Source organism: Echinops telfairi, unplaced genomic scaffold (assembly GCF_000313985.2).
Source record: "Echinops telfairi isolate 266 unplaced genomic scaffold, ASM31398v2 ScPeMD7_9;HRSCAF=40, whole genome shotgun sequence".
Taxonomy (NCBI): Eukaryota; Metazoa; Chordata; class Mammalia; order Afrosoricida; family Tenrecidae; genus Echinops; species Echinops telfairi.
This window is the reverse complement of record NW_022103906.1, coordinates 42,176,080-42,200,594: the sequence shown is the minus strand read 5'-3', so window position 1 is coordinate 42,200,594 and position 24,515 is coordinate 42,176,080.

The following is a 24,515-nucleotide window of genomic DNA, read 5'->3' as shown; positions in this document are numbered from 1 at the left end:
CTGAACACCCCCTTACTGAAGGGCTGTGAGGAGGAGACGAGCCAATCAGGGTGCAGGGTAGCAACGATGAAACATATAACTTTCCTCTAGTTCTTAAATTTCAATTTTAGAACCTCAATTTCAAAAGCGGATGACTAAAAGTATTCAAACCAGTGGCCATTGATTCAGTTCTAACTCATGGTAATCCGATTAGTGTCAGAGTAAAATTGTGTTTCATAGGATTTTTCAGTGACTGATTTTTTTTGGAAACTTTTTTCCAAGCCATCCTAACTACTAACTTTTCAGTTAGAAGTCAAGAACATAACTTTGCAACACTCAGTGAGCCCAAATTATTCATAGGAAGGGGAAAAATAGTTTACAATCCAAGATTCAATAGGAAATACATGATCCTAATGTTTTATACAATTATAAGAGATACAGGAGCGTAGATATGCATGCTGATGTCTGTAGGAGGAAGTGTACAGACGCCTGTAATTTGTTTTGAAATACATTAACAAATAGGAATCAATAGGATAGATGAATTAATAGGTATGCTATAAATCAAGTACAATGAAGTATTAAGGACAGAATAAAAGCATATTAACATACTTTTATTTTGAGTTTTATAAAATTGTTGAAACTTAATGTAATATTTGAAAATTTTATAATAAATATAGAAAAAAAAGATAATATAGCATAAAGCAAACTTGGGGGTGGTATTTAGATGAGAATTGTCACACACTTAGATGAAAAGGAATCTCTCTGATTTACCAAATGGTGACATGAAGATAGGTAGTCAGGTGTCAGATAGTCCCTGACTGATAACCTATCTGGGATCTGGGCAACCATAATTTCAGCTGTTTCAGACATATCATCATTAGCAATATACACTATAATACTATATAGAATTTTATCATGTTATGATTTTCATATATTCATTCACTTAAGTTCAAAGACAAATAAATTTAGATTTATAAAGATGTTGATAAGAAAGGGCATTAAAAAAGGAGCTATACTACTTCTGTCACAACTGACATATCAAAACAGATTCAGAAGTCAGGGACTTCCCAAAAGAAAAGAAACACCTAATTCTGTGAAACAAAAGTACAGTCTTTTCTTGCCATTAGATTATGAATCTATTAGATTAGGGAGTAAAGAGAGAGAGAGTATTCTAGGAAAAATAGTTTTTTATAAAGCCCAAATTTTCTGGCCACTCAGCAACATAGCAATAGGAATTTGAGAGCTTGATAGTTCCTGTATATAGATTACCTAAATTCTTCACAAAGAATGACAATTTTTGCCTTTTCAGTTGTGTCAATATGTGTATATTCCAGGCACAGTGTAATGAATTGGGTTTGCAATGAAGAAAAACTTGAGAAAATTTAAAATAAATAAGTGGGGAAAGAGACATTAACTAAAAAATAATATTATGGACTAAATTGTGTTCACTCCCTCCAAATATGTGTCAACTTGGCAGTGCCATGAGTCTCAGTGGGTCAGCAGTTATTTAATAATGTAATTTGACAACCGTGTGATGAGGTAATCATTCCCCCATGTTGTGCTCTACAGTGATTACCAAATACCTTGTGCAGGGGTTCATATGGGATGCAATGCCCTTTTCTCAGGCCACAGCCTTGAGCTGATGTAAGGGAGTCTCCCTGGGTTGTAGCCTTCGTCATCTTTTATCGTACAAGGAGATAAGAGAGAAAAGTGAGCAGAGAAGTGGGGTGGGGCTAGCTACTATCACCAAGAAAGAAAATGTGGGAGTGGAGAGCATCCTTTGGAGTGGAAATCCTTGTGTTGAGAACCTCTTAGACCCAGGGGAAGCCTGATGGCAAGACACTTGGGCATCTACAAGGAATGCTGGGCTCGTTGTTGGAAGGATACAGGGAGCTTCTTTTAGGGTCAACACATTCAGGCTTTCCCCTAGAACCACTATCGTGAATTTGAGCTTCTAGTCTCCAGAATCCTCACAGCTGGATCAATAGGTAACATCATGATAAATGGGGAAAAGGTGGAGGTGCTCAAGAGTTTTGTCTTCCTTGAATCTATAATAAATGCCCATAGAAGCAGCAATCAAGATCAAAAGATGCATTCGATAAATCTGCTGCACAAGGCCTCTTTTGAGTATTAAAAGATGCGGATGCTACTTTGAGGAATAAGATGCTGCGGACCTAAGCCATGGTGTTTTTAATTGCCTCATATACTTGTGAAAGTTGAACATTGAATAAAGAAGACTGAATGAGGCAAAGATGATAAGACTTTGTCTTAAAACGTTGGACATCTCAGGAGAGACTAGTACCTGAAGAAGCACATCATATTTGGTAAAGTGAAAAGGCAGCAAAGGAGGGATTGACACCATGGCAGCAACAATGCGCTCCAGAATAGGAACAATTGGATGGCACAGGCTTGGGCAATGTTTCCTTCTGTTGTACATACTGTTGCTATAGGTTGGAAACAACTCAATGGCTCCTAACAACAACAACAACCACAACAACAAACTGAGAGGAAAAGGGTCCCTCCTTTTTTGTCCTGCTTTTTCTTTGAGGCTGTTGGGGCTGTTTGCTACTTATGTGTTGTTTTAGAGGAACCTGGTACCATCTTCCAGAGCTAAAGAGCACTGGGCTCACTCTGGGGGGTCAGGCTACTGCTGTATCTTCCTGAGGTTTCACTCTTACCCTAGCCAACCAGTATTCCATTATTTGGAATGTGAGTTGGGTAGTCCTCTCATGAGACACTGTTTGGATGGTTGTGGGCCAACAAGGATATCTCAGTAAGCCGTAGTGGTGTGTCTAATGGGGGTTGGAGGGCCTCGGGTGGCGTATGGTGTTTCCCTGTGCAACTGGAGTGCCATGAAGAGCATGTGGGTGTACCCTCCTTGGTGTAGAGCTCCATAGATGGCAGGCAGAATTACCATAGTCCAATGGATCACTGTGGAGTTTGGGTGGGTGTTCCTGGAGCACCACAGATGGTGGGCAGGATTTCCCATAGTCATTTGTTGAGCCTTGTGTTGTATTTGTGAGTTTCCCCCACCGTTTGAAGGGGAGATCCCCCAGCTGCTTGGGGTATGGTGGAGGACTGGCATGATTTCCCCAGTTGCGCTGCATGTAAAGCCAACAAGTGCAGGAGGGAGCTGTCTCAACTGGGCTGTCAGAGTTTCACTAGGAGGAGGGGAGTGGCCTGAAGGTCAGTAGTGGCTTGTGAAAGGAAAGAGAGGGTGAAGAGAAGAAAAAGAGAGAAAAGAGAAAACAAAGACAGGAGTAAAAATGAAAAATAATCTAACACACATACAAATGCAAGGACAAAATAAAAGTAAAACCAAAGAGTCAAAAAAAGAAAACAACACAAAAACTGAGTCTTTTGAGACTGTCATGGGCAGGAGAATAGAGAGAACAGGGAAAAAGAAGAAAAAGTGAAAGAAGAAAAGAGAAGAAAAGAAAAACATTGATATAGAGATAGCTGAGCTCCATGCCATGCGATGTGTAGCACGGCCTCATGACGTGTGCAGCACTGTCACAGGGGCAGGCTGCAGCTCTCCCCACTGGGTGGGTGGAGTTTCCATAGGCAGAGGATAGTGGGGCTGTAAACCAGCAGTGGCATATGGAAGGAAAAAGAGGGAGTGGAGAGAAACAGAAAATAAGATAAAAAAGAAAAGAAAGAAAGAAGGAGAGAGAGAAGAAAGAGAAAAAGAAAAGAAAAAGAAAGAAGGGGGAAAAAACACAACTGTGCTCCCTAAGATTGACTGTGGTGGGAAAGAGAGAAGAAAAAACTAAAGAGTAAAGAGATAGCTAATCCCTGATTGCCTGAATGTGGGGCCAAAGGGGTTTAAACCCTGCTCCAAGATGGCAAGTTGGTGTGCCCTTTTAGTGCAGGGTATCACTGGTGCTGGGAGGAATTACCTTTGTTGGCAAGATCACCGTAGAGGCCAGACTGAGGTTTCCTCAGCAGCATGGAGCGCTGTAGAGGGCTGTCGCAGCTTCCTTGTGTGGTGTGCAGTGCTCCCACAGTGGACAGACTGGAGTTCCCCCTACTGTTTTGGTTGAGTTGCCCTAGGCGCAGGGTAGTGGCCCAGAACCCAGCAGTGTCATATGAAGGAAAGGAAGGGAGAGAAGCGGGGGAGGGAAAAAGAGATAAGAAAAACAAAAGAAAAAGAGCAGAAAACAAAACAAAACTGGTCCCTTTGAGACCGACTGCGCTGGAAAGATAAAAGGGGAGAGAGTAAAGAGAGAAGGGAAAAAATTGTAAGTAAGGAGATAATTGAGGCATGATCGCCTGACCGTGGGGCTGGAGGAGTTCCAACGCTGCCTCAAGGTAGTGGGGTGGTGTCCCTGCTTGGTGTAGGGTCCCACAGATGTCTGGAGGAATTACCTTCAAAGGCAAGATTACAGCCGAGGCCAGGCAGCAGTTCCTGCAGTGGTGTTGAGCACTGGAGATCACTAGGTAGCTTCCTTGTGCTGTTTGCAGCACTCACGTCTTTTGATTTTTGTTTTAAATGTAAAAGCCCAACTCTAGAACAGTCTGGATCCGTATACTATGCAATATCCACAATTGCTATAGTTGTGAAAATCAAATTCCTCAATATAACTTAGTGAGCAGATAAATAGGCCTGCGATTGTGAACTTTGCAAACTCAGTATTTAAAGGAGAGTGGTACAATGTAAAGACTATGGGCACAGGATTATTATATGCCATCACTGTACTTGGAATATATTACTAAACTGCCCTTCAAAAAATATTATGGCAATGACTATATATGGCCACCTTTTAAAAAATATATGTAGATCCTTGTAATTGGTTCCCCCTTTCCACCTCACCCTCCCTACACCCTACCAGTATTGCCACTCTCACCACTGGTCCTGAAGGGTCATCCGCCCTGGATTCCGTGTTTCCAATTCCTATCTGTACCAGTGTACATCCTCTGGTCTAGCCAGATTTGTAAAGTAGATTTGGGATCATGATAGTCGGGGCATAGGAAGCATTTAGGAACTAGAGGAAAGTTGTATGTTTCATCGTTGCTACTTTGCACCCTGACTGGCTCGTCTCCTCCCTGCAACCCTTCCATAAGGGAATGTCCAGTTGCCTACAGATGTGCTTTGGGTCTCTACTCCACACTCCCCCCTCATTCACTATGATATAATTTTTTTGTTCTTTGATGCCTGATAACTGATCCCTTCAGCACTTCGTGATCACACAGGCTGTTGTATTTCTTCCATGTGGGCTTTGTTGCTTCTCCGCTACATGGCCACTTGTTTACCTTCAAGCCTTTAAAACCCTAGACACTATATCTTTTGATAGCTGGACACCATCAGCTTTCTTCACCACATTTGCTTATTCACCCACTTTGTCTTCAGCAATTGGATCATGTCAGGAAGATGAGCATCATGGAATGCCAGTTTAATGCCAGTTTAATAAGAACAAAGTATTCTTGCATTCAGGGAGTACTTGAGTGGATATGGCAACCTTTTTGCAATTATCATTATTACAGTGGCTTCTGGCCTTCTGACTGGTGTCTTTCCAACTACTGAGACTGTTGCTGAATTGAGGGTTGGAATACTGGTGTGCATTTTGATTCAACCGAATCACTTCTGAATTATAAGGAACACTGTAGACAAAAAGACAAAGCAGGCAAAAACAAAATATGCCATGCAAAATTACTAAGGAACTAAAGAAGGATGAACCTACAAAAGCTGAATAGATGAGCCCTCCCTCCAGAACCAACTGAGAGAAAAGCATTCCCTTAGAGCCCACATGCTGAATAGACTTCTAGCTTTTTCACCTGTGAGAAGATATGTTTTTAACGGCATCTAACTTTTAATATTTCTGTTACAGCAGCACTAAGTAACTAAGACAGCTCAGTATTATCACAATATATTTTAACCTAAATTGTTTCAGAGCTCAAGAGCAGCAGATCAGCATGTCCAGAGCAGAACTAAACAATGCATACTGAATCCAATCACATGTTGTTCTTGCTAGGTGTGGGCCAGTTGGTTCCAACTCACAGTGACCCTATATACTATAGAATGAAGTGATTGATGCCCGGTCCTGTGACATGTTCATAATTGATCTTATGATTGAACCAAACAATGCAGCCAATGTGTCAATCAGGCTTGTCTGTGGTCCTCTTCTTTCTCAATGTCCTGCTACTTTACCAAGTATCAGGTACTTCTTCAGGGACTGGTCTCACTAACAACATTTCCAGGCACATGAGGCTAAATCTCACCATTCTTGCCTCTAAGGAACATTCCGGCTATATGTCTTGTAAGACAGTTTTGTTTGTTCTTTGGGCAGTTTATGGTACTTTCAATATTTTTCATCAGTGCCATAATTCAAATGCGTCAAGTCTTCTTCTGCCTTCCATATTCAATGCCCAATTCTCACATGCCTATGAGTCCATTGAAAATGGCTCAAGTAGAAATAAAATGTTTTGAGAATGATGATGACAACAAATGTACAAATGTGCTTGACACAATGAATGTATGTATGGATTGTGATAAGAGTTGTATGAGTCCCCAATAAAATGATTTTTTTAAAAAGAAAATAATATGGCTAGGGTCAGTGGACCTTAGTCCTCAAAGTAATCCCTGCTATTCAACACTTTAAAGAGGTCTTGTGAAGCAAATATTCCCAAGGCAATGTGTCTTTTGATCTCTTGACTGCTGCTTCCATGAGCATTGATTGTGGATTCAAGGAAAACAAAATCCTTGACCAATTTAATATTTTCTCCCATTTATCATGATGTTGCTTCTTGGTTCACTTGTGAGGATTTTGATTTACTTTACATTGAGTTGTCATCTATACTCAAGGCTGCAATCTTTGATCTTCACCAGCAAGTGTTTTGAGTCTTCCTCACTTTCAGCAAGTTAGGCAGCGCCATAGCCTTATCACCATCTTCCCATCATGATGCCACATTCTTCTTCATATAACCCAGTGCCTGTGATTATTTGCTTACCATACAAGTTGAATAAATATGGTGACAGGATACAATCCTGACACATATCTTTTCTGATTTTAAGCCATGCTCCATTTCCTTGTTTTGTGTGCACAATTGCCTCTTAATCCATGTATATTATTTAAAGGAATACAATGAAGTGTTCTGGAATTCCCATTCTTCTCAAGGTTGTACATAGTTTGTTATATGATTCACATTCACAAAGTTGAAAGCCTTTGCATAGTCAATAAATGCCAAGTATACATCTTTATGGTATTCTCTGCTTTGAGCCAAGATCCATCTGATATCAGCAATGGTATCCCTTTTTCTAAGTCCTTCTGAATCTGGCCTGAACCTGTGGCAGCTCCCTGTCAATGTATTGCTGAAATCTTTGTTAGATATTCTTTAGCACATTACTGGCATGTGATATAAATGATATTGTTGTATAATTTGAGCATTCTCTTATGTCACCTCTCTTTGGCGTGGACACAAATACAGATCTCTTCCAGTCAGTTGGTCAAGTAGCTGTCTTCCAAATTTAGACAAGTGAGTGCTTCAGGGCTTTATCAACTTGTTGAAACATTTCTATTGGTATTCTATCAATTCCTGGAGCCTCCTATTTGAGTAATGCTTTAGTGCAGCTTGAACTTCTTCCTTTAATACCATTGGCTTTTGCTCTTATGCTACCTCTGGAAATGATTGAATGTTGACGAGTCTGTTCATCCAATGCTAGTTCTAAAGACAGGTTCTATAAACTTTGGTACAGAATATGTAAAAGTCTCCCCTAACTGAAGCTTAGTCCATTTTAAATGCAGTCACTCCTGAAGCACATCAGGTAAAAGTTTTGAGTTTTCTTTTAATAAGATCAAGATAAATGAAGGCAGGCATCCAATAATCCACTAAAATGGAACATGGCTGACAATTTTCTGAGGCTAAGCATGCTCTGCCCCTCTGAAAACATTTCATTCAGAGTTACATTTTACATGTCTAAGTATAAGTTAATTGTGTTCTTATGTAAAACATTTTAATTAATCATAGAGAGGAGCCAAAGCATTACAACTCATTGGCAAGGGATATACTAATTTAAAAAGGAAAGTATGGCACCTGAAGGGGAAAAAAAGAGAAAGAAATCTAACTAGCTTACTGGCTTTCAGAAAGTCCTGTGATAGTTATTTATTGAGAATCTATAAAGTTAATAATGTGTGAAATTAATAATAATAAACAGAATGAGATCTTTATACTTGCATATTGGTAGTACAGCTGAATTTGGCCTCAGAAGCAGTTTAACTTTGTAGATTAGGTGCTCAATTCTTGTGTAATTGTGCTACTCCATGCATGGCCTTGCTGCTGGGGGCTACCCAGTCTATTCCAAGTCATAGCGATCTATGTTCAACAGAACAAAACTTTGCCCCGTCCTTTGCCCAAATTGTTCTTATGTTTCAGCTGATAATTGCAGCCACTATGTCAGTCCATATCATTGAAGGTCTCCCTCTTATTTGCTGCTAGCATTTACCAAGCATGATGTCCTTCTCCAGGGATTGGTCTCCTGACAACCTGTCCAAGATGTGAGACAAAGTCTCACCATCCTGACTTCTAAAGAGCATTCTCATTGTACTTATTTCAAGACAGGTTTTTTTTTGGCATTAGGAGAAATACATATGATAACAAGATAAAGTTTCTGTCCATATACTTGAAGAACATTTTACAATGTGTGAGAATGAATATGTATGAGAGTAAGTAAAAAGTATTTCTACATGTTTAAATATACATCTGCAAAATAGTGAATGATTATAGACTAGTTTTCTCAGAAATAAACTTGTCAGTCTCAGTACCGTGACTTCAAATATTGACATTTTTGTGTGTGTGTCAGGAGAAAATAAAGTCTGAAAAAAGCAAAAAAAATTAAAAAGTGAAAGAATTGTAAATAGTTCAAAAGGGGAATTCAAATGATGAGCTATTATATTTTCACCTAATGATAAGTGCCATAATCAACTTTACAAGGCTCTCTCTTTCACAGCAAAGCCATTCACTTCCCTGCACTATGGTCAGAGGGCATTCACTAGAGTTTAATACACATGGGGACCTTGCAAATGGATTTTGGTTTTCCACACTCACCCATTGCCTTCTGCAATCTGAATACTTATAATTTAAGATCTGATACCATTCCTTGTTCTGGATTTGGATTTTTATTCTTTATAATCCTTGGATTGCACACGTTGGTGTACTTCTTCCATGTGGGCTTCGTAGATGCCTCCTTTAGATGGCTGCTTGTTTTAAGAAAACATTTTAAGACACTATTCTTTTTGATGATTGTGCACACTTGGGAATAATAAGAGAAGAACACTTCCTTTTTCTCCTGCAGAGCAGTTATGGTTTCAAACTGCTGACTGTGCTATTAGTAGTGCAATGTGTAACCCACTACACCAGCACAGCAGCTAGCTAAAAGAACTGAGCTTTACATCAGTCTTTTAAAAGCAACATTGAAGTTAATTAAGATGATTATATGGAGCAAACAGAAACTAAGATTGAGATTGGGTTTTACCAATGTGATCTAGAGAGCAAGGGCCTGTCAAAACAGTGGCTTGAGGGGTTATGCCAGTAAACGCAAAGCATAAATGTCAACTGAGAATGCTATGGCAACTGTTTTGTTTTGGTGTGTGTGTGTGAGAGAGAAAGATTCCAAAAGAATAATCTTGATAGGTTTTCTTGCAGGACATGGATAATCATGGAAATTTATGTATTTTAAATGATTTTATTGGGGGCTCATACAACTCTTATCACAATCCATCCATCCATTGTGTCAAGCACATTTGTACATTTGTTGCCATCATCATTCTCAAAACATTTTCTTTCTACTTGAGCCCTTGGTATCAGCTCCTCAATTTTCCGCCCTGTCTCCCCCACCCTCCCTCCCTCACAAACCCTTGATAATTTATAAATTATTATTATTTGTTCATGTCTTACCCTGACCGATGCCTCCCTTCACATCCCCCAGGGAAGAGGTTATATGTAGATCATTGCGATCAGTTCCCCCTTTTCCCCCCATACCCTTTCCCATACCTCCTGGTATTGCTAATCTCATTATTGGTCCTGAGGGGTTTATCTGTACTGGATTCCCTATGTTTCCAGCTCTTATCTATACCAGTGTACATCCTCTGTTCTAGCTGGATTTGTAGGGTAGAATTGGGATCATGATAGTGGGTGGGGGGAGCATTAAAGAACTAGAGGAAAGTTGTATGTTTCATCGCTGCTATACTGCACCCTGACTGGCTAGTCTCCTCCCCATGACCCTTCTGTAAGGGGATGTCCTGTTGCCAGATTTCTGGCCATGGTTTGTTTCTTGCCTCTTCTGGGCATATGCCCAATAGGGGGATTGCTTGGTCATATGGTAGCTCAATCTCCATCTGTTTTAAATATCGCCAAAGTGATTTCTATAGTGGCTGTACATACCTACAGATCCACCAGGAGTGGATAAGAATTTCTATTTCACCATAGCCCATTCCAACATGGGTAGCTTTCTGATTTTTTTTAATTGGGCTACTTTGAGGATATTAGGTGGTATCTCATAGTTGTTTTAATTTGCATTTCTCTTATGGCTAATGATTGGGAACATTTTCTCAAATGTTTACTGGCCATTTGGATTTCTGCCCTTGTGAAACTTCTGTTCAGGTCCTTTGCCCACCTCCTCAGTGGGCAATTAGTTTTTTTCTTTTTGGAAGATAGCAGATTATTATAGATTTTAGTAATAAGGCCTTTGTTTAATGTGTCATTGCTAAAGATGTTTTCCCAGTCCATGAGCTCTCATTACTCTCTTGGTGAATTCTTTCTATGTACACAGATGTTTATTTTCAGTATATCCCACTTGTCAATGTGTGCCTCCTCTGTGTTTTTGTCCTTCCCTATTTCTGATAGCCTGTATACTCCCTGCACCAAAGGACTTGGGTTGGTCCCAATTCATTCATTGATGGCCCTAATAGTTTGGGGCTTTACCTCAAGATCTGTGATCCATCTTGAGTTTATTCTTATACATGGAGTGAGATAAGGGTCTTGCTTCATTTTTCTACAGATAGATATCCATTTTTTCCAGCACCACTGGTTGAAGACAGCATCCACTTCCCATTTGATATTTTTTGGGCCCTTATCAAAGATCAGTTTTCTGATTTTTGTGATGATTTTATTTCTGGGTTTTCAGTTCTTTTCCATTGGTCTGAGTATCTGTCATGAAATTGCATGTGGTTTTGACCACTGTGACTATATAATATGTACTAAAGTCAGGTAAAACAAGCCCTCCCACCCTGTCCTTCTTCTTGAGGAATTCTCTGCTAATTTGGGGCTATTTCCCTCTCCATATGAAGTTGGTAATCAGTTTTTTCAATTCTTTGAAGAAAGATGATGATAATTGTATCGGGATTGAATCAACTTATATAGCGCGCTGGGCAAAACTGACATCTTTACTATATTGAGTCTTCCAATCCACGAACATGGGATGTTCTTCCATTTGTTGAGGTAACTCTTGGTTTCTTGTAATAGTGTTCTGTAGTTTTCCTCATACAAATCTTTTGTTTTCTTTAGTCAGGTATATCTGGAGATATTTCAATTTGTGCTTGGCTATTGTGAAGGGTACCACCTTTTTGATCTCCTCTTCTGTGGTCTTGTCTGATGTATATAGCAGTTTGATACACTTCTGTTTGTGGACCTTGTATCCTGCCACTCTGCCATATTCCTCTATTGCTTCCAATATTCACCTTGTGGAGCTTTTGGGATTTTCCACATATAAAATCATATCATCTGCAAATAATGATAGTTTCACCTCTTCCTTACCCAAGTGAATACATTTGATGTCTTTTCTTTGCCTTATGTTGTTAGCTTAGACCTCCCGTGTGATGTGAAATAAGAGTGGGGACAAAGGGCATCCTTGTCTGGTCTCATTTTTCAGTGGGAATTTTTTCATCTTTTCTCCATTGACTACCACATTGACTGTAGGTTTTTTATATATAGCTTGTTTAATATTGAGGAATTTTCCTTCCATTGGGTGTTGGATGTTATGAAATGTTTTTTCCTTATCTATCAATATTATCATGTGGTTCTTATAGATTTTCATGTCAATGTGGAGAATGTTACTAGTGGTCTTTTGTATGTTGAACCATCCCTGCATCTCTGGTATGAATCCCACTTGATCATGGTGAATTATTTGTTTTATATGCCTTTGTATTCTATTGCTTAGTATTTAGTTAAGGAATTTTGAATTGATGTTCATTAGTGTGTTAGTCTGGGTAAACTAGGGAAACCAATCCACAGAAACTCAAATGTATAAGAGAGAGTTTTATATAAAGGATAAGTGTACATTAAGAAAGCATCCCAACCCAGTGCAATCCCAGAAGTCTGACATTAGCCCATATGTCTGACATCCATCTAGAAAGTCCTCTTCAATCTCACAAAACACATGCAATGACATCGACTGCAGGAGGACAGCTGAATAAATGAGCGTTTAAGCATCTCATCACTGGCAGGGGTCTCCATATGTTTGTTCTAACACCCAGGGCTACATCAGGGTAGGTCCATGTGGCTTCTCCTCTGGGATGTCTTGCAGGAAGTGAGTCTTGCCAGCTGATGCAGGGAACTGGCTAAGGCAACTGCACCCTGGTGTGACCATCAGAGAGCAAGAGACGCAAGAACTAGAAAGGCTAGACTCACTGATCCATTTATCTCTCTGTCCTTCAATTAATCCCACATGTGTTTATCGGCCAGGGTGGCAAAATAAACCTTAACTATCTCAACTAGGGATATTGGTCTGTAGTTCTTGATTCTTTTGTGACACTTGCCCAGTTTCGGTATTAGGGTATATTAGCTTCATAGAAAGAGTTCAGCAATTTGCCCGCTTTACCTATATTCTGGAAGAATTTGTGTAGGATTGGTGTCAGTTCTTCCCTGAATACTTGGTAGAATTCCCCTGTGAAGCCAAATGGTCCCGGGAATTTTTTGTTGGTAATCCTTTGATAACTGTCTATTTGTGCTATTGCTATGGGTCTGTTGAGATTCTTGATGTCCATTTGGGATAGTCTAGGGAGAGATTGTTTTTCCAAGTATTTGTCCATGTCTTCCAAGTTGTTGGATTCATTTGAGTACAGTCCTTCGTAGTACTGTGTAATTATACTTTTGATTTCCTTAGGGTCTGTTTTAATGTCCCCTCTTTCCTCATGGTTGCTTTTGAAATTTGTTCCTTTCTTTATTTGGTTAGGTTTGCCAGTGCACTCGCGATTCTGTTTATCCTTTCAAAGAACCAACTTGTAGCAGATTTACTTTTTTCCCCCTTAGTTTTCTAATTTTCCCTCTCTTGAATTTCAGCCCTGATTTTTATTATTTCTTTTATTTTGCTATTAGTAGGATTGTCTTGTTTACTCTGCTCTAGTTGCTGTAAATTTTGTGTCAGCATATCAATCATAAGTTTCTCTTCCTTTTTCTTGTGTGCACATATTGCTACAAAAATTCCTCTGATAATTGCCTTTGCTCTGTCCATTGAGTTTTGGTATATCATGTTTTCATTCTCATGGTTTCTAGAAATTTCCTAATTTCATCTCTGATCTGGGCTAGTACACACTCCTTTTGCAATAGAGTTATTCATCCTCCAATTGTTTGCCCTTGTTTTCTTCATATTCCTTTTGTGGATTCCCAACCTTATCACACAGTGGTCAAAGAGAGAGGTCTGTCTGATATCGATGTGCTTAAATTTATTCAGATTCGTCTTATGCCCCAGCATGTGGTCTATCTTTGAATATGTGCCATGTGGCCTGAAAAGCGTGTATATATTTTTGTATTTGGGTGAGAGCTCTGTAGATATCTATCAGGTCAAATTATCTAATTATAGTATTCAGATCTGTAGCCTCCTTGTTGAGTTTCTTTCCCTGTGATCTATCTTTCTCATAGAGAAATGTATAGAAGTCCCTTACTATAATTGTTGAATCTGTGATTTCTTTTTTCATCTTTTTGAGTGTTTGATTGATGTATTCAGTGTATCATTCAGGAATATATGTTTAAAATGCTTAGTGGTTCTTTGTCTACAATTCCTTGAGCATTATATATTTTCCCTTATCTCTTTTGTTTTTGGTTTGCATTTACAGTCAATTTTATCAGAGATTAGGATTGCAACGCCTGCTTTGTTTTAATTGCTGCTTTCTTGGTATGTTTTTCTCCAGCCTTTGATTCTCAGCCTATTTTTAACTATAATCTTGAAATGTGTCTCCTGTATGCAGCAGATTGATGGGTTGTGTTTTCTAAGCCAGTCTGCTAGCCTCAGTGTTTTAATACCTGAGATCAGTCCATTGATATTCAGGGTTATTACATCCATCTGTGGACTCTGTGATATCATCTTTACCTTTTGTGTTTGGTGTTTTCCTGCCTCCCTTTCTTATCAGTGTGTTGTGCATGTGTGTGTGAGTATGTGTGGTTCACTCTCAACTTCTTTCCACCTGTAAGCCCATGCTATCTGGGAGGCTGTTTTCTCTTTGTTGCCTTCTGGGTGGGGTGGTTCTATGTGGCGGTCTCTTCTTATTTATGCTTGATGAGTGTTGTTCTTCTGCCCATACTGGTTCGGCAAGGATCTTTTGTAGGGCTGAGTTCCTTTTAACGTATTCTTTGAGTTTTTCCTTGTCTGAAAAACTCTTACTTCTCCATCTATCTTGATAGATAATTTGTCTGGATAGAGTATTCTTGAGTTTGCATTATTTTCCTTCAAATTTTGGAATGTGTTATTCCACTCCCTCCTCTTCTTCATCATGTCTGCTGATAGGTCAGAGTATATTCTTTTTGGGAACCTTTATATGTGATTGCTTATTTTTCCTTAGCTGCTCTCATGATTTTCTCCTTTTCCTCAAAGTTGGATAGTTTAACTATTATGTGCCCTGGTGACTTCTTTGGGGGATTCAGACTAACTGGTGTTCTTTCAGCTTCCTGAATGGTAGCCTGGTTTTCATTCATTACAGTGGGGAAGTTTTCCTTCCAGAATTTTTTGACTATTTTTGCAGTTGACTTCTTTGTTGTGCCTTCCTCCGGTAATCCAATTATTCTGATGCTGTTCCTCTTCAGAACATCAAACATAGCTCGTAGGTTTTCTTCAACTTCTCTGATGATCTTACGGTATTAGAATTTTGTTCATGTTTGGTATCTCTGCTTGGCTGTCCTCTAGGTCACTAGTGTGGTTCCCTGCCTCCTCCAGTGGATTGGCAACATCCATGAGTGTGCTACTGGTTTTTGCTATCTCATCTCTAAACTATTGTATTTCCCTTCGGTTATGGTTTTTATCTCCTCTATCATTTCATTCTTTTATTCTATTGTTTCCCTCATATCCTGTATGACCCCAAGCAGCAATATGAAACTTTCTGTGGCAGTTCAATGTCTGCTGCTTCTATGCACATTGTTAGGTTCAGGACATCTTCTGACATTGCCTTTTGTTTCTCTTGTTTTTTTTCGTTGACTTCACTGGGGCTGATTGCTGTTTGTGTTGCATTTCTTTAGAGGAGTCCAGTGCCATTTTCCAGAGAGTAAAAGAGCACTGGACATTCTTTGGGAGACTCATAGGAGTGATTTTTTGAACTTCCTGCAGCTAATTGCACTCTGGGATTGGCTTACTGCATTATCCTGTGGCTTCACTCTATCCCTAGTCAACCAGTACTCTGTTATTTGGAGGGGAAGTTGGATGGTCCTCTCAGGGGACACTGGTTGGGTGGTTGTGGACCTGCAAGGATGGTGCTGCACTGGGTGATCTCACAAGAAGCTGTGATGGTGTGGCCCACAGCAGCTTGGAGCACTACAGAGGGTGTGCAGGGGTGCCTGCTGCAATGGGAGTGCTTCAGAAAGCAAGGTTGGTGTACATGCTTTGGTGTAGAGCACTGTGGATGGTGGGAGGATTTGCCCTGGTCTGCTAGTTTGCTGCAGAGGTTAGGTTAAAGTATCCACAGCAGTGTGGAGCACTGGAGAGTGTTGGCAGACCTGCCTTAGGCAGTGTGAGTTACTAGGGCAGGTGAGAGGAAGTTCCCTCTGTCACACAGGATCACAGAAGACAGGTAGGAGCTCCCCGAGCCATGTAGGTGGGACATCGCCTGGAAGAAGGTGGGCGAGATTTCCTTAGGAGGACAGTGAGTGGGCAGGATTTCCTCTGTAGGGAGGTGGGAGGGATTTCCCTAGCTTCCTGTTAGGCTGCAGAAGGTGGAACTCCCCCAGCTGGGCAGAGGGCAGGTATAAGTGTCCCAGGCTAAGGGTGTGGCCTGGAGGTCAGCAGTGGTGTGTGAGAAAACAAAAGAGAAAAAAAAAAACTGAGCCTGTTGAGACTATGGTGGGAAAGAGAGAAGAGAGGGAAATAAAAGTAACAATGTAGTTGAGCCCCGATCCCTGACTGTGTGGCTGGAGGGGTTTAAAGCCTGTTCCAAGGTGGTGGGAAGCTATGACTGTGTTGAGATAAAGCCTTTGTGCTGGCTCCAAAGGATCCTGGCTCTGGCTACAACAGTGGCGGGGCTAAGGTAAAACTCTAGCTGGCTGCCACCATGGCAAGCCAAAAGCCCCCAGCTCCTAAAAACCTACCCTGTGTCCCTAAAAATATGACAATGTCTTATATTAATTTTTGCTCCCAAAGATGTGCTAGGTCTTCTTTTCAGGAGATATCTTATTTTTCCATGAAGTAAAATACGGTACATATTTATTGTTTATTGTTGTATTAAAAGAGACATCGTACTTCCTGTCTGCTCCGGCTGCGCTGCGGCCAACAATGATCTGTGTTGTGGCGCCCGCTGCTACGGTCCAGAGTCTAGAGTTATGGTAGCTTTGGGGGGGCCTTATTTTCGGGGAGGTCTTATTTGTGGGGGCATGCCGTATATTTCAGCGAGAGGCAAAACTGTAAGTAGGTCTTATTTTGGGGGAATGTCTTACTTTTCGGGAAACACGGTAGTGGAGCTGTGCCTACTTATCTTTATGCTGCTCCTCCTGTGATCCAGCAAGGTGGAATTTCCCTTTAGTGACTCTCCTGCACTTATTTTCCAGAGTCCCTCTGGTATGTGTTACTCTGTCACCATCTTGCCTGAAGTCCCCTGATCATGGGAATTTATTGTGAAGTTTTAAGAAAATTAGAAACTGCATTGATTATTAAAAAATAAAACCAAAAACTAGGAAAGTTACACTGAGGATTTTTTTTTCTATCACAACAGTGCCCTTGCTCATTCTACAAGAGAAACTAGGATAGTCTTATGAGAATTTCATTGGGAAATCTTACCCCATCAACCCTTCAGACCTGCTCTTACCCATCAGAGCTCTTTCTGTTCTTACAAGTCTTATAACATTCCAAAGGAAGACACCTTGAGTTTCTTGGAGCCCTTGAGGATGCCATAACGTCAGTCTTCAAATAGTATAAACCAGAGTACAAAATCTTTGGGAAAGATTAGTGAGCTAGCAACACTAACTTCAGTATTGTGTAGAGCAAGATGGAGGCTATATCCAAAAACCAAGTGTCACGCTGGTTTTGTTTTGTTTAATAAATATATCTATGGTTTTTAATGCTCTGACTTATCATGTTACATTGTAGTTAGGTGTATTCTGACTCAGAGCGACCTGGTGTATAACCGGAACTAAACACCACCCTGCCCTGTACCACCCTCACTACTATTGCTATGTTTCAGCCCGACCTGGTGTATAACCGGAACTAAACACCACCCTGCCCTGTACCAGCCTCACTACTATTGCTGTTTCAGCCCATTGTTGTAGCCGTGGTGTGAATCTCTTCTATTGAGGGTCTTTTCCACGACCCTCTACTTTATCAAACATGATTCTCTTCACTAAGGGCTTTTATTAACTGACAATATGTCCAGATAATGGGAAATGAAGTCATTCTACCCTTGTTTCAGAGGAGCATTCTGATTGTTCTTCTAAGGTAGATTTGTTTGTTCTTCTGGAAGTCTGTGATGTAGTTTTTATTGTTCACCAATACCTTACTCAAATGCATCAATTCTTCTGTGGTCTTTCGTATTCATTGTCCATCTTTCACATGCATTTAAGATGATTGAAAATACCTTGACTTGGCTCAGGTGCACATTAATTCTCAAGGTGACTTCTTTGCTTTTTAACACTATGAAGAAATCTTTTCCAACAGATTTGCCCAGACCTGTGTGTTGTTTTGTTTCTTGACTTCTGCTTCCATTGATATTGATTATGGATCATAATAAAATTAAATCCTTGGCAATATCAGTTATCCTAATATTGCTTATTAGTCCGGTTGTGCTCATTTTTGCTTTTATGTTGAAATGAAATCCATACCATAAACTGTAGTCTTTGCTCTTCATAGTGTTTTAAGTCCTCTTTGCTCTTAGCAAGCACGGTTGTATTATGTACCTATCACAGTCTGTTAATGTGTTTCCTCCAATCCCAATACTGTGTTAAGCTTCTTAGATTATTGGTGTTAGCATGGAATCTCTGGTGAGACCTGTTCATCATGGTTGATTCTGCTAATATTTCAAATATCTGTGACGTAGCTTTCAGTATTACAGCAATGGGCATTGATAAATATGAGAACTTGACAGACAAGTAGTGAATATAAATATATGTATATATATGAAGAGTCTTTTAAACATTAATGGAAAACATCCATTATATTTTAATTCCATTTCTCCATGAACTTTTTGAAGCCCCCTTGTGTTTAAACTGTCATGGTTAGGAGCATGAATTAGGGATCTTGGGTCTTCCTGTTAGTACCCAGTGACCCTCAGAATGTTACTTGTTTTCTTTGATCCTCCCTTTCTTCATTAGTACCATGGAAATAAGAACAATACAAGCTTTACCTGCCATCCAAAAGTAGAGCCTTCATGTAAAACCTTTTATAAACCAAAATGGTGTAAATCAATATATAGGAGAAAGTTTTGTCCCTTCCCAGACCTAAAAAATAACCCACGACATTATACTAAATAATACAAAAAGCCTAAAATAGCACTAACATATAGTGTTCAAATGCACATTTCAAAGCTATGGAAGCTTGATCTTGAGATGCTGAAAGTAATTAATTCTTGGAGAGGGAATTTAGCAATGGCACTCTTGCTCCTCAGAATGTGCACATTGCTTTAAAAGCTCATTATACAACAAATGCTGAACATTAACTTTAGCATTTTGTTTTTTTTCTTAAAAGTAAAAATATTTTGGGGTTTCTTTTATCAGTAATATCAGCTAACAATGCATATCTTGGATAACCGTGAAGTGGCATAAAGTGAACTTTCAAAAAGTAAGGGTATTTGTACCTGCCTCTGCCTCTCCAAAGTGAGTCACACATGGGATAATGCTTTAAAAAATAAGAGGAAGAATTAGTTAATGTGTGCTAGCTTCACCAGTGAAATTTGTTGTTGTTAGTTACCACTGAGGTATGCTACTCTTGGGGACTTTAGATAAAACACAGGGCAGTGTGGCCCAGTGCTGAGTCATTTTTATTTCTGAGATAGTTGGTAAATTTGAGATCACGGTTTCTGTTGTTGTGCAGTGTCGTAGTACCTAGGAGGCTCATCTTGTAGCACTCCATTAAGAGATGTCCTGTTGTGACAGATAACGTTTTCATTGACTAATTGTCAGAAGAAGGTCACCACACCTGTCTTGTTCATCGTATCTGGAAGTGCTCTAGAAACCTGCCTACCATGCGTGACCCAGCTGGTATTTAAAATACTAGTGACATAGATTCTAGAACCATAGCAATAAGCAAGCCAGCCCTGTCTAACAAACGAGGAAATCAGTAGGGGTGGGGAATTTGCTACTCAGAATGAAATGAAGCTTCCTTTTATTTTTAAAATTTTTATGATTTGAGTATGATAAACAAAATGCAACATAAAGGTATATTCATTTAAAAATAATTGTAATCATGGTTTCACTTTTAATTGTGCACATGATCAGTATTTTTAGGAGTCAGAGTGACCAACTACACATATGCCTAACCATAGATGTGTGAAAAATGAAAGCGTAGACCTCCACTAATATGTGTTGGTTGAGTTAAAATTTCCTTACATTTTAATGCTCAGAGGCACTGAACTGTAACATATAGCTTTAGAGTGTTGGAAAGAAAATCCCAAAGCTCGTTACTAGGATATTTTGAAATCGCATCAAACCACAAAGGGATATCTAAAGAAAATAAATGACTTGTAGTTTTCCAATAATAGAATTTATTGAATGTCCAAAGTTTAGAACCCTCAATTTCCAACCTTGCAAATTACCCCTATTAGTTAATAAGTCGATTAATGTTCCCTACCAAGAGGTACTCAAGTATAGTCTGAAAAATCACTTAAGGGATATGGAGAGAGTTGAATCTTAAGGGGAAAAAAGACCTATAAGGGAACTTCATTCAGTCAATGAGATTTTTGTCTTTTCGAGAATTTTTTTTTTTCTGTCATTTCATGTCCCAAACTAATCCTTTGTCAAGGGAACCAATTCAGAATAAAGGAAATTTCACAACCTACCCAACCAATCAATATTTAATTCATTTAAGTCCTGTTTCTCCCAGGACCCGCTGGACATAACCCTGGAGTTACCTGCCATTTCTCTGATATTAAAGCACTTTGGGAAAGGAGCCACCCTTTTAGATATATTTTATCCCCACAGCTTGGAAGCTATATTTATATAAAGGAGGTGACATATCAAGCCCAGGACATTGAAATCTTTTCCAAGAAAATCAATATAACTTCAGGAAGGTTCATTTGTATTTTAGAGGAGAAAAAAGAGAGAAGTTGGAGTGAACATAGATATTGTGTAGACAACAGAGAATAAAGAAATCATTAAAGAATGACTGATTGCTCTTTGATTCCCTGGATCTTCTCATTTGACTTGGAGGGATGTCCTAGATCTGCAAGTGAACATGTTTCTACATAAATAGAAAGGTGTGAGAATTATTTTTTTGCTTTTGATTTAATACTCTTTCATACCGAACTAAAACTACACCATCTTCCCTTCAAGTGATTCTGACTCATAGTCACCCTAAAAGATAGTAAAATAGTTCCTTTGGGTTTCAGAAGCTGTAAAGCTTCATATGAGCAGAAAGCCTCATCTTTCTCTGACAGAAGACCTGGTGAGTTTGACCCATGGTTAGCAGTCCAACATGTAACCCACTCCACCGCCAGGGCATCTCCATAGTGGACTAAGAATTCCTATAGTTACCAGTCATTGAGTTAGATGATAGATTCTAACTAGTGAAGCCTCTGTCAATGAACCTATAGGGTTAATAATATTATTTTATTTTTAGAAGTTTGCATATTTTCACTTACAAAATCCCGAGTTGTTTTAGAATCCATCTGTATCTCTGGGTGCAATTAAGATATTTACAAGTTATGAGCCAGTAAAATCTATAACATCATAATGTAAATGAAGATACAGTATATGAAATAACATGCTTCCAAGTGTACGGTCCTTTTCAAAGTTTTCAACTCCATCAACTGACCCCATTTTTATTTATGACTGACAACTAGATATTGCTTTTCTTCACTCTGCCAAAGGGATATTTTATTTTATCCTCACAGGTGTTATACTTGGCTCCTTTGAACTCAGTAAAGGAATTACACACTTTGTAACTTCACTTCCTAGCCATCAAATACAAGAAAATGAAATTGTTTGTGTTTTTATTGTGCTTTGTACTCTCACAGGATCTCTACCCTGTGACTCAGTAAACTACAAGCAGCCACCTAAGCTGGGAAAGGTTATTGGCTGAAGGAGATTGACAATCAGAGTTACCTCCTGAACTCTAGGGCAACCATGCCATTTTAATACCCAAGTGGTTGCATGCATTGAGGTTGGATTGTTACTGTACATAAGTTTACCCTCTCTGCAAGGGTCAACAATGTATTAGGGAAGTGGAAGTACTTCAAACTTACAGTTTCTCTTCCTAAACATGCCTGTAGTTGACTGTGGTGATATCTTATGGGGGAGTGGTAGATGCCAAATGAAACCCAAGTCAAAACACGGGTAGCAGGATGGATCAGACTAGAAGTCATATGGCCTTCTAATCCACAAGGCCACCAAAGAGGAGTTGGCCATGTCAAAGTTGAGGAGACACAGCTGTAAGGCAGCGAAGGAAGTTCATCATCAGAGTAGAACATAATGTATTGTGTCTGTGGAAATGGACAGCATGGACCAGTATTCTATATCATGAAAGTCTAACAAAGCATAGGAAGGTGTCAAGTTTGGGCAAATGATGAAGTGCACACTATTTGGAGATATGAGAAAGTGGATGTTACCAGGAAGGCTTATTATGAAGAGAAGGGATCCCAAGAATCTAACAATTAATGGCTAGATTTTCATTTTAAATGAAGGGATTTCAAGAGCAATGTAAGCTACATTCCTTTTCATTATTATGAGAGACCAAACCTAACACTCAAAACCTCACTGAAACTGTTTTCCCGTAAAACTATGAAATTTGTGTAATTAATATTTTCATTTAACAGATGAAAAAACGGACACTCATGGAAGTTAAGATACTTGCCTGCACACAGTTAATTAATAAGTATGAGAACAAATCTTTCTTCCCACACAATCTGACTCCAAAGCTCATTTTGATTAACATACCAGTCTTCTCTGTGGATGATGAAAACAATGACCATGACAGACAGAACAAAACACAGTACAGGACAAGAGTTCCATCACTGGGGCTAAAGTAGGGCCGGTAGTCGAGTGACTTGTGCTGAGCTTTTGACCATGAATTTCTCATCAAGAGCTTGTTAGATCTTACCTGGCCACAGAAAGAACTGAGCTCTACAGATATGATTATATCCAGAAAAATAGGGAAAGAAAGATAAGATGTCAAGAAAAACTAGGCCAGTGCCTAGTAGCCACTCAATTAATATCTGTGAATTAAGTAATCATCTTTTTCAGGGGCTATCATTCTAGAAACCTTTCTAATAAAAGATTGTTTTGACTCCAATGATAATCAACCTCTACATTGTTCCCAGTAAGTTGCTGTTCTTTACATTTTATTGTCTAGTGAGGAATGAGGGGAAGATTTATGTATTTCTGTCTGCTTTCTTGTAGTATTTGAAATTTTAGCATATTCATCTTTCAGCTTAAAGAAACCAGACCCAAGAGTTCTTTTCTTTTTATAATTTAGACTAAATCATGTGATTTCTGCAACTGACCCACATCTTACCACATGGAAATGTAGGGACCCAAACCACAAAACTCCAGGTGACCCAATCAGTTCTCTTAGACCTGTTTTTCCATTACGAATGAATAATCGAATAAAGGTAATAGGTTTAATGGTGTATTTATCATTGTCCCTAAAGCTCCCTTTAGAAAAACAAACATTGATTTGTACCTGAAGAGTCCTACATTAAGATATTTGATAGGTACAGATGGGAATTGGAAACGCAGGGAATCTAGGACAGATGACCCACTCAGGACCAGGGGTGACAGTGGCGATACCAGGAGGGAAGGGGGGTGTAGAAAGGGGGAATTTATCACAGGGAGCTACATATAACCTCCTCTCTGGGGGATGGGCAACAGAGGGGTAGGTGAAGGGAGACGCCGGGCAGTGTAATATAAGATATAATAATTTATAAATTATCAAGGGTGCATGGGGGAGGGGGACAGAGGAAGGGAGGGGGAGGGGGGGGAAAGGAAAATGAGCTGATTCCGGGAACCCAAGAGGCAAGCGAATTTTGGGAATGATGAGGGCAACAAATGTATAGATGTGCTCTACACAATTGATCTATGTATTATGATGAATTTTATGAGCCCCAATAAATTGATTTAAAAAAAAAGATATTTGATAGCTCAAACTCAAGAAGAAACACTTTATCTTTGAAGGCTGCAGCTTTCTTGCTCTATGCCTGTATCTCCTTATTTGAAATTGTATCTCGTATGTGTTGAGACCTTTTTCTACTCTCCCTGATTACAGTGTGGCCACTCTGACTAACTTCCCAGTGCTTGCTGCTGATGCGAATCACTGAATACATTTCATACTTAGAAAGCCAGTGTTCCCTTAGCCAATTATGAATTTTAGTTTTCCTCAGAAAAGATCTAGTGTGTTCTGTATCTAGTGAGAGTACTCAAAGTACATTGCAGCAAAGAACCATGGGTGGGCTATCAGAAGGAAGTTGTTGATAATGAAAAATATTCATAAAGTGTTTACACATAGTTGCAATGCATACCAATCCTTACCGGTTGTTTTTATTAACCATGAAATTATAGCATAGGTCAACTTAGGGTCTGCCTTAATGGAGAGGAACAGTGCACAAACAGCCCTAAATCATCGAGAATTCAAATGGTTTTATACATGGCTTTTGAATGATTTTCATGATAATTTTCACAGCACACTGCTTCCCTAATTATGTTTTCTTTTTGATACTATTGGAATTAACTTGTATTTATTGATTATGTTCTATCTGATGGATTAGAGAGGAGTCCCAGGAGTGTGTGGAAAACCAGACTGTGGATGAGTCTCTTTGCTTTACACAACATAAGGTCAAACAATTAAAAGGCTTAAAGAAATGGGAAGAATCTAACTAATGGCTAGTTAAATCCAGCCATTCAGTTACATGAAATTTATATCTATCTTATATCTATCTATCTATCTATCTATCTATCTATCTATCTATCTATCTATCTATCTATCTATC